This window comes from Oryctolagus cuniculus, chromosome 18 (assembly GCF_964237555.1).
Source record: "Oryctolagus cuniculus chromosome 18, mOryCun1.1, whole genome shotgun sequence".
Classification (NCBI taxonomy): domain Eukaryota; kingdom Metazoa; phylum Chordata; class Mammalia; order Lagomorpha; family Leporidae; genus Oryctolagus; species Oryctolagus cuniculus.
The window spans coordinates 17,883,887-17,897,115 of NC_091449.1; the positions used below are offsets into that span (position 1 = coordinate 17,883,887).

Consider the following 13,229-nt stretch of genomic DNA (forward strand, 5'->3'; position numbering starts at 1 on the left):
TGTGACTATAGAAATCATCTGCTTACATAATGGTTTGTTTAATATCTGCAAGAAGTATGCCCTTTTTTATTTTTAAAGATTTGCTCTTTATAAATTTAAAGTTTTCATATATGTATATGAACAACTGTGCACTCAGTAAACAGATCTTTTAATATCTTCAAGCTGTTTCATTGTACCACCATGATATAGTTTTATCGAATCCCTATTGATGAACACTGAAGTTTCCTCCAGTATTTTGCCGTAATACATGCCAATAGCTTCTCGGCCTGTTGGCTAAGATCAAGTTGGGTATCTGTTCTCATCAGTTTAATAATACATGTCAAGTAGTAATTACATGTCCTTGATAGTTGTTCTCCCTAGGCACATCTTCGAATCATGTCTTCTGCTTGAATTACAAAAATAATAAATGAGGCCGGCGCTGTGGCTCAATAGGCTAATCTTCCACCTTGCGGTGCCGGCACACCGGGTTCTAGTCCCGGTCGGGGCACCGGATTCTGTCCTGGTTGCCCCTCTTCCAGGCCAGCTCTCTGCTGTGGCCAGGGAGTGCAGTGGAGGATGGCCCAGGTGCTTGGGCCCTGCACCCCATGGGAGACCAGGAGAAGCACCTGGCTCCTGCCTTGGGATCAGGGCAGTGTGCCGGCCGCAGCGCGCCAGCCGCGGCGGCCATTGGAGAGTGAACCAATGGAAAAGGAAGACCTTTTTCTCTGTCTCTCTCTCTCACTGTCCACTCTGCCTGTCAAAAAAAAAAAAAAAAAAAGTGAATACATTTTCCTTATTAAAAATGTAAAGATTATAAGAGACAGACATTCTTTTAGATTGCCATTCTTATACCTATTTCCCTTTCCAAACGATAGTCATCAATTTTTTTACTTAGCCTTTCTGATCATTTTTCTTTGTTTTATGGATAAATGTCTTGATGATTATTATAAAGTGGAGATAATTATAATACCTACCTCATAATGTTTTGTCAGGACTAAATGAGTTAACAGACCAGTGCTTAGAATTGTGTCTGCCGTATAATAAATACATAATTACTGAATATTAGTCATTGTGACAGTCATCATTGTCATCAGTATTATTTGTTGAAAGGTTTTATGACTTTCTGCAGATTACTCACTATTAGACAAAGTATTTATTTAAAGAAAAACTCTTTGAGAGTAATGGATTAGGAAAAGTTTCTATCAATACTTATTTCCTATTGAACATGAAATTAATAATCCTGGATGTTAGGGGGCCAGCATTGTGATGTAGCAGGTAAAGGCATTGCCTATGACACCGGCATCCCATATGGGCACCAGTTCGTGTCCTGACTGCTCCACTTCCGATCCAGCTCTCTGCTAGCAGCCTAAGAAAAGTACCACAGGATGGCCCAAGTGATCAAGCCCCTGCTAACCCTGTGGGAGACCCAGATGAAGCTCCGGGCTCCTGGTTTTGGCCTGGCCATTGTGGCCATCTGGGGAGTGACCCAGTGGGTACATGATTCTTTCTCTCTCTCTCTCTCTAAATGACTTTCAAAATAAATGCTCTTTTAAAATAATAATAACAATCCTAGGAAGTGCAGTGGAGGATGGCCCAAGTACTTGGGCCCTGCACCCCATGGGAGACCAGGATAAGTACCTGGCTCCTGCCATCGGATCAGCGTGGTGCACTGGCCGCAGCGCGCTGGCCGCGGCGACCATTGGAGGGTGAACCAACGGCAAAGGAAGCCCTTTCTCTCTGTCTCTCTCTCTCACTGTCCACTCTGCCTGTCAAAAAAATAAATAAATAAATACAATCCTGGATGTTGGTGGGAAAGTAGTGAGGATAATATGTAGGAAGAATTTCATTCAGATTGGCGTCCTTTTTGCAACATCCTGTAATACCTACGGTAAAAATAATCCAGAATATAGACAAAACATTGGTTATCCTGAATAGAAATCGTGGAAAGGCAAACAGCATTATGTTTGAAAAATGGATAGAAAGATACCTTATAGTTAGAGTTTTAAAATGTTCTACTGAATACAATTCCTGATGCATTTGAAAACCTAAAACAGAGGGATTTTTAGGAAAATACCGTGTTACCAGTACTGATTAAAAAAAAAAAAAAACACCATACAGGAAAAAACTGTGGGATCAATTGTCTATTACTGACAAAGCACTGAACTCAATTCCTTTTTAAGGAAAACTTTACGAAGCTTGTGAGGAATTTTTTCTTTTAAAGATTGCTTTATTTGTTTGGAAGCAGAGTTACAGAGAAGCAGAGGCGGGGGGTGGGGGAGAGGAGAGAGAGAGAGAGAGAGGTTTTCCATCTGCTGGTTCACTCCCCAAGTAGCCACAATGGCCATAGCTGGGCTGATCTGAAGCCCGGAGCCGGGAACTTTTTCTGGGTTTCTCACAAGGATGTGGGGGCCCAACAACCTGGGCCATCTTCTGCTGTTTTCCCAGGCCATAGCAGAAAGCTGAATTGGAAGTGGAACAGCCAAGACGTGTACCAGCACTGTTATGGGTTGCCAGCACAGCAGGAGGCAGCTTTACCCACCACTCCACATCACCAGCCCTGAATTGTTTCAATTATGTAGAAATGACACCTAGTACCATTCCAATATATTGTCAGAAATGCATTGGTATGACACAAGAAAACTATTCTTAGTTGTCGGCTATGAAGATTAATGGATGCACCCTAAAAATTAACATACTGTTTCTATTAAGAGAATAATGAAAATGACCCTGATTGGGACAATACCTGAAGAGAATGCTCAGTGCCCAGTTCTAGCTAGTTGTGATGTTATGTGGAAATACAGGTTCCATTTTGCATTCTGCTGACTCTGAGAATATCCAGAAATGTGTATTTTGATAAAAACCTTTTTGAGAGAGACAGCAAGAGAGCTTCTATATGCTGGTTCATTTCACAAATGTCCATAATAGCCAGGACTGGGCTGGGCCAAAGCCAGGAGCCAGGAACTCAATCTGGGTCTCCCACGTGGGTGGCAGGGACCCAACCACTGAGCCATCACCTGCTGCTTCTCAGGGCCTGCGTTGGCAGGAAGCTGGAATTTGGAGCTGGATTTGGGAATTGAACCCAGGCACTCCAGTATGGGAGGTGGGATCTAAAACTTCACCCTAACTGTGAGGCCAAGTGCTCATCTTACATTTTAAATGTGTTATAGATACTTCCTGATTTTAAATGGCTGTTCTGATTTTTTTTTTTTTTTGGTTTAAAAAAAAAAAAAGATAAACCCTGTGGAAGCCAAAGATCAATCAGCTGTGCACATAGCCAATGGCCTGTTGGGTTACTTTTGTAGACACTGGAGCAGTGGGTGTGCACAAAGTTCACAGGAGAAGCTTTCAAAAGAGCAAAGTCCTTGACACCCAAGGAGACTGGGGGAGTGAGTATGGGGGAAAATAGCACAAGACAATTTCCAATCAAATTTCTCCAGAGACAAGTTGTCTAACCTTTTTTTTTTTTTTTTTTTTTTTTTTTTTTACGGGTAGAGTGGACAGTGAGAGAGAGAGAGAGAGAGAGAAAGGGCTTCCTTTTTCTGTTGGTTCCCCCCCAGTGGCCGCTACGGCCGGTGTGCTGCACTGCGTTGATCCGAAGGCAGGAGCCAGGTGCTTCTCCTGGTCTCCCATGCGGGTCCAGGGCCCAAGCACTTGGGCCATCCTCCACTGCCTTCCCGGGCCACAGCAGAGAGCTGGGCTGGAAGAGGAGCAACCGGGACAGAATCCGGCGTCCCGACCAGGACTAGAAGCCGGGCTGCCGTCGCCACAGGCGGAGGATTAACCTATTGAGCCGCGGCACCAGCCAAGTTGTCTAATCTTTTAAGTGTAAAGATTAAAAAACAAACCATGGGCCAGCACTGTGACTTAGCTGGTAAAGCTGCCACCTTCAGTGCTGGCATCCCATTTGGGTTCAGTCTCCGCAGCTCCACTTCCGATCCAGCTCTCTGCTATGGCCTGGGAAAGCAGTAGAAGATGACCCAAGTCCATGGGCCCCTGCACCCACATGGCAGACCCGGAAGAAGCTCCTGGCTTTGAATTGGCACAGCTCCAGCTGTTGTGGCCAGTTGGGGAGTGAACCAGCGGATGGAAGACTTTCTCTCTCTCTCTCTAACTCTGACTTTCAAGTAAATAAATAAATCTTAAAAAACAACAGCATAAACAACAAACCAACCTGTAAAGCTGGGTGCTCACATCCACTACGTGGTGCTATTTCAACTCCCAGTTGCTCTCTTCTAACCCAGCTTCCTGCTAACACATTCTGGAGGCAGCAGGAGATGGTTCAAGCACTTGAATCCCTGAATTAAGTTCTGGGCTCCTGATTTTGGCCTGGCCCAGCGCCAGCTCTTCAGAGCACCTGGGAAGTGAATCAGAGGAAGGAAGGTTTCTCTTTCCAGCTTTCAAGTAGATGAAAATAAACAAAAACAAAAAACTTATTTTCTTTGGGATCTCTAGTGTGTGCAGGGGCCCAAGCACTTGTGCCGTCCTCCACTGTTTTCCCAGGCTCATTAGTAGGGAACTGGATTGGAAGTAGAGCAACCAGGACTTGAACTGGTGCCCATACGGGATGCCGGTGCCACAGACAGTGGCTTAACCCACTGTGCCACAGTGCGAACCCCAAGAATCGGATATATATATGTATAATTTATTTTTAAAGATTTATTTATTTATTTGAAAGAGTTACACGGAGAGGAGAGGCAGAAAGAGAGGTCTTCCATCCGATGGCTCACTCCCCAATTTGCTGCAACGGCCAGAGCTGTGCCGATCCAAAGACAGGAGCCAGGAGCTTCTTTCTGGTCTCCCATGCGGGTGCAGGGGCCCGAGGACTTGGTCCATCTTCTGCTGCTTTCCCAGGCCATAGCAGAGAGCTGGATCAGAAGTGGAGCAGCCAGGACTAGAACTGGCACCCATATGGGATGCCAGCCCTTCAGGCTAGGGCATTAACCTGCTGCGCCACAGCGCTGGCCCTCAATCAGATATATTTTTATATTGTGTTTCCTATTCTTTAGCTATATATTTACACAACTGAAATTTTAAGAGTGACCAAGAAAAAAATGCCAAACCTTCTAGAACAACACTGTGCAAATTTTTCCTGCAAAGGGTTGGATAGTGAATACTTTAGTCTTTGTGAGACATACTATTTCTGTTATGAGTACCCAAACCTGCCATTGTAGTGTAGAAACTTAATAAAAGTGTATAACCCCTTCAGTGTAATGTGGTTTAGGTTAATGTTTTGGGATGGACTTTTCCTTTAACTCAGTATTTATGCTCGGGGCTGGTGCTGTGACACAGCGGGTAAATCTGCCATTTGCAGCACCAGCATCCCATATGGTTGCTGGTTCAAAACCCAGCTGCTCCACTTCCACTCCATCTTCCTGCTTTTGTGCCTGGGAAAGCAGCAGCAGATGGCCCAAGTGCTTGAGCCCCTGCATGCAGTTAGGAGACATGGAAGAAGCTCCTGGCTCCTGGCTTTGGCCTGGGGAGTGAACCAGCAGAAAGAAGATCTCTGTCTCTTCTCTCTCTAACTCTGCCTTTCAAATAAATAAATAAATAAATCTTAAAAAGTAGTAAAATAAAATACTATCAGTTGTATCACCACATCTATTTCTGTCCTCATGTTCCAGCAATGTTGGCTTACACTTTTCAATAACTTTGTACTTGGAAGTAAAGATATGTATATTTTGAATATATAGTTAATATTTGGAAATAAAGACATGATTCTTCATAAAATTTTTCAAATTATTTTAACCACTTATGGGACTATATTTTTATTTGTTTTAAATTCAGAATATCCCAAATGAATGTACAGTTGACATTGAGTAGATATCCATTAATACATATATGTCTTGAAATTTCTTTGATGATTCTTATCTTTCTTGCCTTCTCATACCTACTGATATAGCAGTGCTCTCTAACATAATACTTCATGATACTTAAAATATGCTAATAGTGTCTGAAAGTATAATATATTTTATTAGGGTACTGATTATAAGGTGATAAATTCTTTTGGGCTTTATAGTTATAAAATCTAAAAGATATTGATCTCAATATTTACACATTGTTTTATTTTTAAAGGTTTATTTATTTATTTGAAAGTGCTATAGAGAGGGAGACAAGAGAGCTTCCATCCTTCCTCTGTTGGTTCACTCCTCAAATGGCCACTGTGGCCAGGGCTGGGCCAGGTCAAAGCCTGGAGCCTGGAACTCCATCAAGGCTTCCCATGAGGTTGGCAGGAGTCAACATACTCAGGTCATCTTCTGATGCTCTCCCAGGTACATTAGCAGGGAGCTGGATCAGAAGTGGAGCAGCCAGGACTCCAAGCAGCTATTCATTTGGAATGCTGGTGTCGCAGCTGTGGCTCAACCTGCTCTACCACAATGGTGATTCCAAACTTTATAACATTTAACGTAATGCTTTGGTAAGTGGAAATTATAAAAAATCCATAATAAATAATCAATTTAATTTTATTTTTCCACATTATATGCAGTTAAAATTTTCCTTGGGGAGCCAGTGATGTGGCCCAAGCAGGTTAAGCCACCATCTGCAACACTGGCATCTATATGAGCCTGGTTCATGTCTGGCTACTCCACTTCACATTCAGCTTATTGCTAATGCACCTGGGAAATCAGTGGAAGATAGTCCAAATTCTTGGGCCCCTGCACCCACATGGGCTACCTCTATGAAGCCCTGGCTCTTGGTTTTAGTTTGGCCCAGCCCCAGCCATTGCAGCCATTTGGGGAGTGAACCAGTGGTTAGAAGATTCTCTTTCTCTCTCTCTGTTTATCTCTCCCACCCTCCCTCTCTCTGCATGTTTGTTTATGTGTCTCTTACTCTCTCTCTGTAATTCTGCTTTTCAAATAAATAAAATCTCTTAAAACATAAAATAAAATTTCCCTTGGAAAAAGATGTCCATGTAGTTTGGGTTATGATGGCATGGTTCAGTGTATATGGAATCAACAGTGATAAACTGTATTCCTTTATATCTACAAAGCTTAAATTCTTAAAATTATTATTTTTAAAAATTTATGATTTGAGGGGGCTGGCTCTGTGGCATAGCAGATAAGGCCACCTCTTGCAGTGCCAGCATCCCATATGGGTACTGGTTCAAGTCCTGGCTGCTCCACTTCCAATCCAGCTCCCTGCCTGTGTGCCTGGGAAGGTAGCAGAAGATGGTCCAAGTCCTGCCCCCTCATGGGGGACCTGGAAGAAGCTCCTGGTTCCTGGCTGCAGATCAGCCTAGCTCTTGCCATTGTGGCTATTTGGGAAGTGAACCCGCTGATGAAAGATCTCTCTCTCTCTCTCTCTGCCTCTGCTGCTGTGTGACTCTGCCTTTCAAATAAATCAATCTTTAAAAAATTATGATTTGGGAATTTAAGATTTCTTAGATTAATGTGAAGTATTAAATACAATTCTGTTCACTAAAATATTTTAAAAATTCATGTTATGAGATTATGCATTTTATTTAACTTGAACTTTTACCTACTTATTTAGTAATATTTATTTCCTTTGTGGAATGCATAAAGAATTATATATTTTCTTATTTATATGTCTCATCCATACATGGCTGTCTTCAAACAAGTTTGTTTCTTCCTAATAATGTAATGTGCATTCAATAATATAACCAGGATCTTTTTTTTTTTTTTTTTTGACAGGCAGAGTGGACAGTGAGAGAGAGAGACAGAGAGAAAGGTCTTCCTTTGCCGTTGGTTCACCCTCCAATGGCCGCCGCTGCAGCCGGCGCACCGCGCTGATCCAATGGCAGGAGCCAGGTGCTTCTCCTGGTCTCCCATGGGGTGCAGGGACCCAAGCACCTGGGCCATCCTCCACTGCACTCCCTGGCCACAGCAGAGAGCTGGCCTGGAAGAGGGGCAACCGGGACAGAATCCGGTGCCCCAACCGGGACTAGAACCCGGTGTGCCGGCGCCGCAAGGTGGAGGATCAGCCTAGTGAGCACGGCGCCGGCTCCAGGATCTTTTTTTTGAAAAATTTTTTATTTATTTATTTGAGAGGTAATTACAGACTGAGAGAGAGAGACAGAGAGAAAGGTCTCCCTTCCAATGGAGCCTCCCCAAATGACTGCAACAGCCGGAGCTGCGCCGATCCGAAGCCAGGAACCTGGTGCCTCCTCCCAGTCTCCCATGCAGGTACAGGGGCCCAAGGACCTGGGCCATCCTTTACTGCTTTTCCAGGCCACAGCAGAGAGCTGGATTGGAAGAGGAGCACCTGGAACTAGAACCGGTGCCCATACGGGATGCTGGCACTGCAGGCGGAGGATTAACCTACTGCGCCATGGCACTGGCCTCATAACCAGGATCTTGACAGTAATTTACATCTAGCTTTTTTTTTTTATTGTTAGCCATCTCACTCCCCTGCCTTCTAAGCCAGAGCCAACCACCTCCTGAATGTTGTCATCATTGTTGTTATTTTTATATAATTGTTTGTAGTTTATATAAAAGAGTAGCCCAAAATGTTCACGAAAAATTTAATTAAAAGATATTGCTATTGTTTCAAAAGAATTTTGAGATACATGCAGGTTTTATTTTTGTGAAGATTTACTTATTTTAAAGGCAGAGTTAGGGAGAGATGGAGAGACAGAGATCTTCCATCTGCTGCTTCACTCCCCAAATTCCCACAATGGCTGGGGCTAGGCCAGGCTGTATCCAGGAGCCAGGTGCTTCTGCAACAACTGGGATTGGGCCAGGCTAAAGCCAGGAGCCTGAAACTCCTTGCAGGTCTCCCACATGGGTGGCATGGCCCCAAGAACTTGGACCATCTTCTGCTGTTTTCCCAGGTGCATTAGAGGGAGCTGGATAAGAAGTGGAGCATCTGGGACTCAAATTGGTGCTCATATCGATGCCAGTATCATAGGCGGCAGCTTAACGAGCTGGGCCACAACACTGGCCTCTATGCAGTTGTTTTTTTTTTGTTTTTTTTTTGTTGTTGTTGTTGTTGTTGTTTGTTTTTTTGACAGGCAGAGTGGACAGTGAGAGAGAGAGACAGAGAAAAAGGTCTTCCTTTGCCGTTGGTTCACCCTCCAGTGGCCGCCACGCACCGCGCTGATCCGATGGCAGGAGCCAGGTACTTCTCCTGGTCTCCCATGGGGTGCAGGGCCCAAGCACTTGGGCCATCCTCCACTGCACTCCCTGGCCACAGCAGAGAGCTGGCCTGGAAGAGGGGCAACCGGGACAGAAGCCAGCGCCCCGACCGGGACTAGAACCTGGTGTGCCGGCGCCACAAGGCAGAGGATTAGCCTATTGAGCCACGGCGCCAGCCCCTCTATCTCTATCTCTATCTCTGTAACTCTGCCTTTCAAATACATAAGTAAACCTTTAATTTTTTATGTATTTATTTGACAAGGAGAGAGGAGGAATCAGGGGAGCGAGAGAGACAGAAAGATAAATATTTCCCATTCATTCTCCAGAGACTGCTGGGGCTGTCTGAGGCTGAAGCCAGGAGCTAGAAACTTAATTCAGGCCACTCATATGAATGGCAGGAACCTAGTTACTTGAGCTTTCCCACTGTCTGCAACCAGCCAGAAGCTGGAATCAGGAGCCAGAATTGGGTATCAAACTGAGGCACTTGGATATGGGGGATAAGCATCTAACCAGCATCTTGACTGCTTGGCCAAATACCACCCATCACTTATGTTTTGTTTTCTGTTTTTAATATATATTTATTTGAAACTCAGAGCTATAGCCAGGGTGGGGGGAGAAGGAGGGAGAGGAGAGAGAGATATTCCATCTGCTGGTTCACTCTCCAAATAGCTGCAACAACCAGGGCTGGGACAGGCTGAAGCCAGGGGCCAGGAGGTTCATCAGGATCTCCCACATGGGTGCAGGGGCCCAAGGAGTTGAGCCATCCTTCCACTGGCTTCACATATGCCCTAACAGGGAACCAAATCAGAAGCTGGGGTTCAAACTGGCACCCATATGGAATGCTGGCGCTATAGACAGCGGCTTAACCCGCTACACCACAGCACTGGTCCTGCTTTTTTTTTTTTTTTTTTAAGAAATTTGTCTTTATTTATTTGAAAGGCACAGTCACAGAGGGGGAGAGAGAGAGACAGAGACTGAGAGGCATAGATCTCCCATCCACTGGTTCACTCCCCAGATGGCCGCAACAGCTAGGGTTGGGCCAATCTGAAATCTGGAACCAGTAGCTTCTTCCTGGTTTCCTACGTGGGTGCAGGGACCCAAGCACTTGAGTCATCTTCCACTGCTTTCCAAGGCACGTTGGCAGGGAGCTGAGTGGGAAGTAGAGTAACCAAGACTCAAACTGGAGCCTGTTAGAGTCAGAAAAAGCCCACCGCCCGAGGAACGACTCCAAGAGACTTTTCTCTCATGCAACCAGCAGAGGGTTAAAGATTTATTGATTATCCAGCATGCTGGGGCTGTCTGATCATACCTGAACAGAGCAGCCCCAAATAACCAAAGGTTAGGGTTTATAAAGGCAAAAACCACAAAACCGGGAAGGGGGGAATACATGGTTGCTATGCATGGTTGCTATACACAGTTGCTAAAATCAAAAGAGAGTACATAAAATCAAAAGAGAGTATATGGTTACTGGGGTCAACATAACCTAAAACCTAAGTGAAATTAATATTTATTATAATCTTGACAATACCAGTTACAATATTACAATTAGCAATTAGGACTTGACATTAATGTAAGACACAGACAAATCACATCTTCATTATTAGCCCAGGTAACCCAGGTGCAACCTTTCTACTTTTAAGCTTGAGCAATCATGCTAGGTGTTTTTGTGCTCTGCCAAGGGTGATGTAGTGCGCTGCTATTGTCCGACTATTTGAGATCATAGTTTCAGACCAGAGTCTCACGGTGGGGGGGTGCTTTCTCAGAATGGAGTCTCAAGTGCTCCAAAATGGAGTCCCTACTGCCAAGGTGTTACTTCACTCTGTCTTATTTTTACAGCTGCACCAGGAAGGTTTAAACCTGTAAGCTTAAGCTTAACTTTTTACACCCGCACATATACAATTTTAACTCTTCACGCCCATATGGGATGCTGGCGTCACAGGCGGTGGCTTTACCCACTACACTACAACGCCTGATCCCACTTGTGCTTTTGATGTTATATGTAGTAAACTATTGTCTAATACAATGTCTCAAAGATTTACAGATGTTTTCTTCTACATGTTTTATACTTTTTAGTTCTTACATATAATTGATCAGTTTTGAGGTAAATATGTGAGTAGAAAGTAGGGGTACAATTTCATTCTTTTGGATGTGAACATCCAATTGTCCCAACATAATTTGCTGATAAGCAGTATGACTTCCCCATGGATTTTTTTAAACTCTTCTCAGATAAATAAAAATAAATCTTTTAAAAAAGTATTTAATTGGGGGCTGCATTGTGGTACACCAGATTAAGATACTGCTGGTGATCTCGACATCCCATACAGGTGCCCAGCTGCTCCACTTCTGATCTAGCTCTCTGCTAATGCACTTGGAAAGGCGGTGGGAGGTGCCCGAGTGCGTGGGCCCCTACCACCCACATAAGAGACTTAGATGGAGTTCCTGTCTCCTGGCTTTGGCTTGGTCTAGCCTTGGCTGTTGCAGTCATTTGGGGATGGAAGACCAGAAGTGGAAGATTTCTTTCTCTGTAACTCTGCCTTTCAAATAATTAATTAATTATTTTTAAAGCAACTGATTATAAATTTTAGCATTTATTTCTGAGCTTTCTATTATATTTCATTAATTGCTATGTCTATTTGTATGCTGGTACCATATTATTGATTACCTTTGTGGTACATTTGAATTTAAAAGTATTAGTGGGGAGCTGGTGCTTGGCATAGTTGGCTAAGCCTCCGCCTGCAGCATGGGCATCCCATATGGGCACCGATTCGTGTCTCAGCTGCTCCACTTCATATCCAGCTCTCTGCTTAGGGCCTGGGAGGGCAGTAAAAGATGGCCTTGGGCCCCTGTACCCACATGGGAGACCCGGAAGAAGCTCCTGGCTCCTGACTTCGGTTCAGCCCAGCTCTGGCCATTGCAGCCATTTGGGAGTGAACCAGCAGATAGAAGACCTTTCTCTTTGTCTCTCTCTCTCTTTGTAATTCTACCTCTCAAATAAGTAAATAAAATACTTTTTTTAAAAAAGGTGTTGGACTGTATTATAGTAACCTGGGGTTGGGAAATTCTCGTTCAAACAGGTACCAGAGGCTGAGTGGAGGGTCGGAAACAGTTCATTAACACCAGCGGGCTCACTGGAATCATCTCCTAACACTGAGCCTCAATCTCTGTTTTTTTTTTCCTATATTTATGAGTTCATTAGCATCATGCCTTAACCATTACTGCATAGGCGGGTTTAAATTGCAGCCTATGGGGCTGGCGCTGTGGCATAGCAGGTTAAGCCGCTGCCTGCAGTGCCAGCAAATGGGCGCTGGTTCAAGTCCCAGCTGCTCCACTTCCGATCCAGCTCTGCTGTGGCCTGGGAAAGCAGTAGAAGATGGCCCAAGCCCTTGGGTCACTGCCCCTGCATGGGAGACCCAGAAGAAGCTCCTGGCTCTGGGGCCAGCGCTGTGGCACAGAAGGTTAATCCTTAACCGCGGCACTGGCATCCCATATGGGTGCCAGTTCTAGTACCAGCTGCTCCTCTTCCAACCCAGCTCTCTACTGTGGCCTGGGATAGCAGTAGAAGATGGCCCAAGTCCTTGGGCCCCTGCACCTGCATGGGAGGCCAGGAAGAAGCTCCTGGCTTCGGATCGGCGCATTTAGGGAGTGACCCAATGGACAGAAGATCTGTATCTTCCTCTCATGTTCTGTAACTCTACCTAATAAATAAATAAAAAAAAATTTTTTTAAAAAGAAGCTCCCAGGCTGGCGCTGCGGCTCAATAGGCCAATCCTCCGCCTTGTGGCGATGGCACACTGGGTTCTAGTCCTGGTTGGGGCGCTGGATTCTGTCCCGGTTGCCCCTCTTCCAGTCCAGCTCTCTGCTGTGGCCAGGGAGTGCAGTGGAGGATGGCCCAAGTGCTTGGGCCCTGCACCCCCTGGGAGACCAGGAGAAGCACCTGGCTCCTGCCACCAGATCAGCACAGCTCTGGCTATTTCGACCAATTGGGGAGTAAACCAGTGGATGGAAGACCTCTCTCTCTCAATCTGTGTCTCTCCTTCTCTCTGTGTGTAACTCTGACTTTCAAATAAATAAATCTTTGAAAAATTAATAAATTTCAGCCTACGTGACTTAGGACTACTTAGGGGGAACTGGTCCACATGACTTGAGACCACACTTCCA

The 13,229-nt window shown here is 44.8% G+C and overlaps 1 pseudogene; it reads left to right on the forward strand.

Annotated features, from left to right (window-relative positions):
* Window positions 1-253: 253 nt before the first annotated feature.
* On the forward strand, window positions 254-369 carry LOC127491408 (U2 spliceosomal RNA; annotated as a pseudogene).
* The last annotated feature ends 12,860 nt before the right edge of the window (window positions 370-13,229 follow it).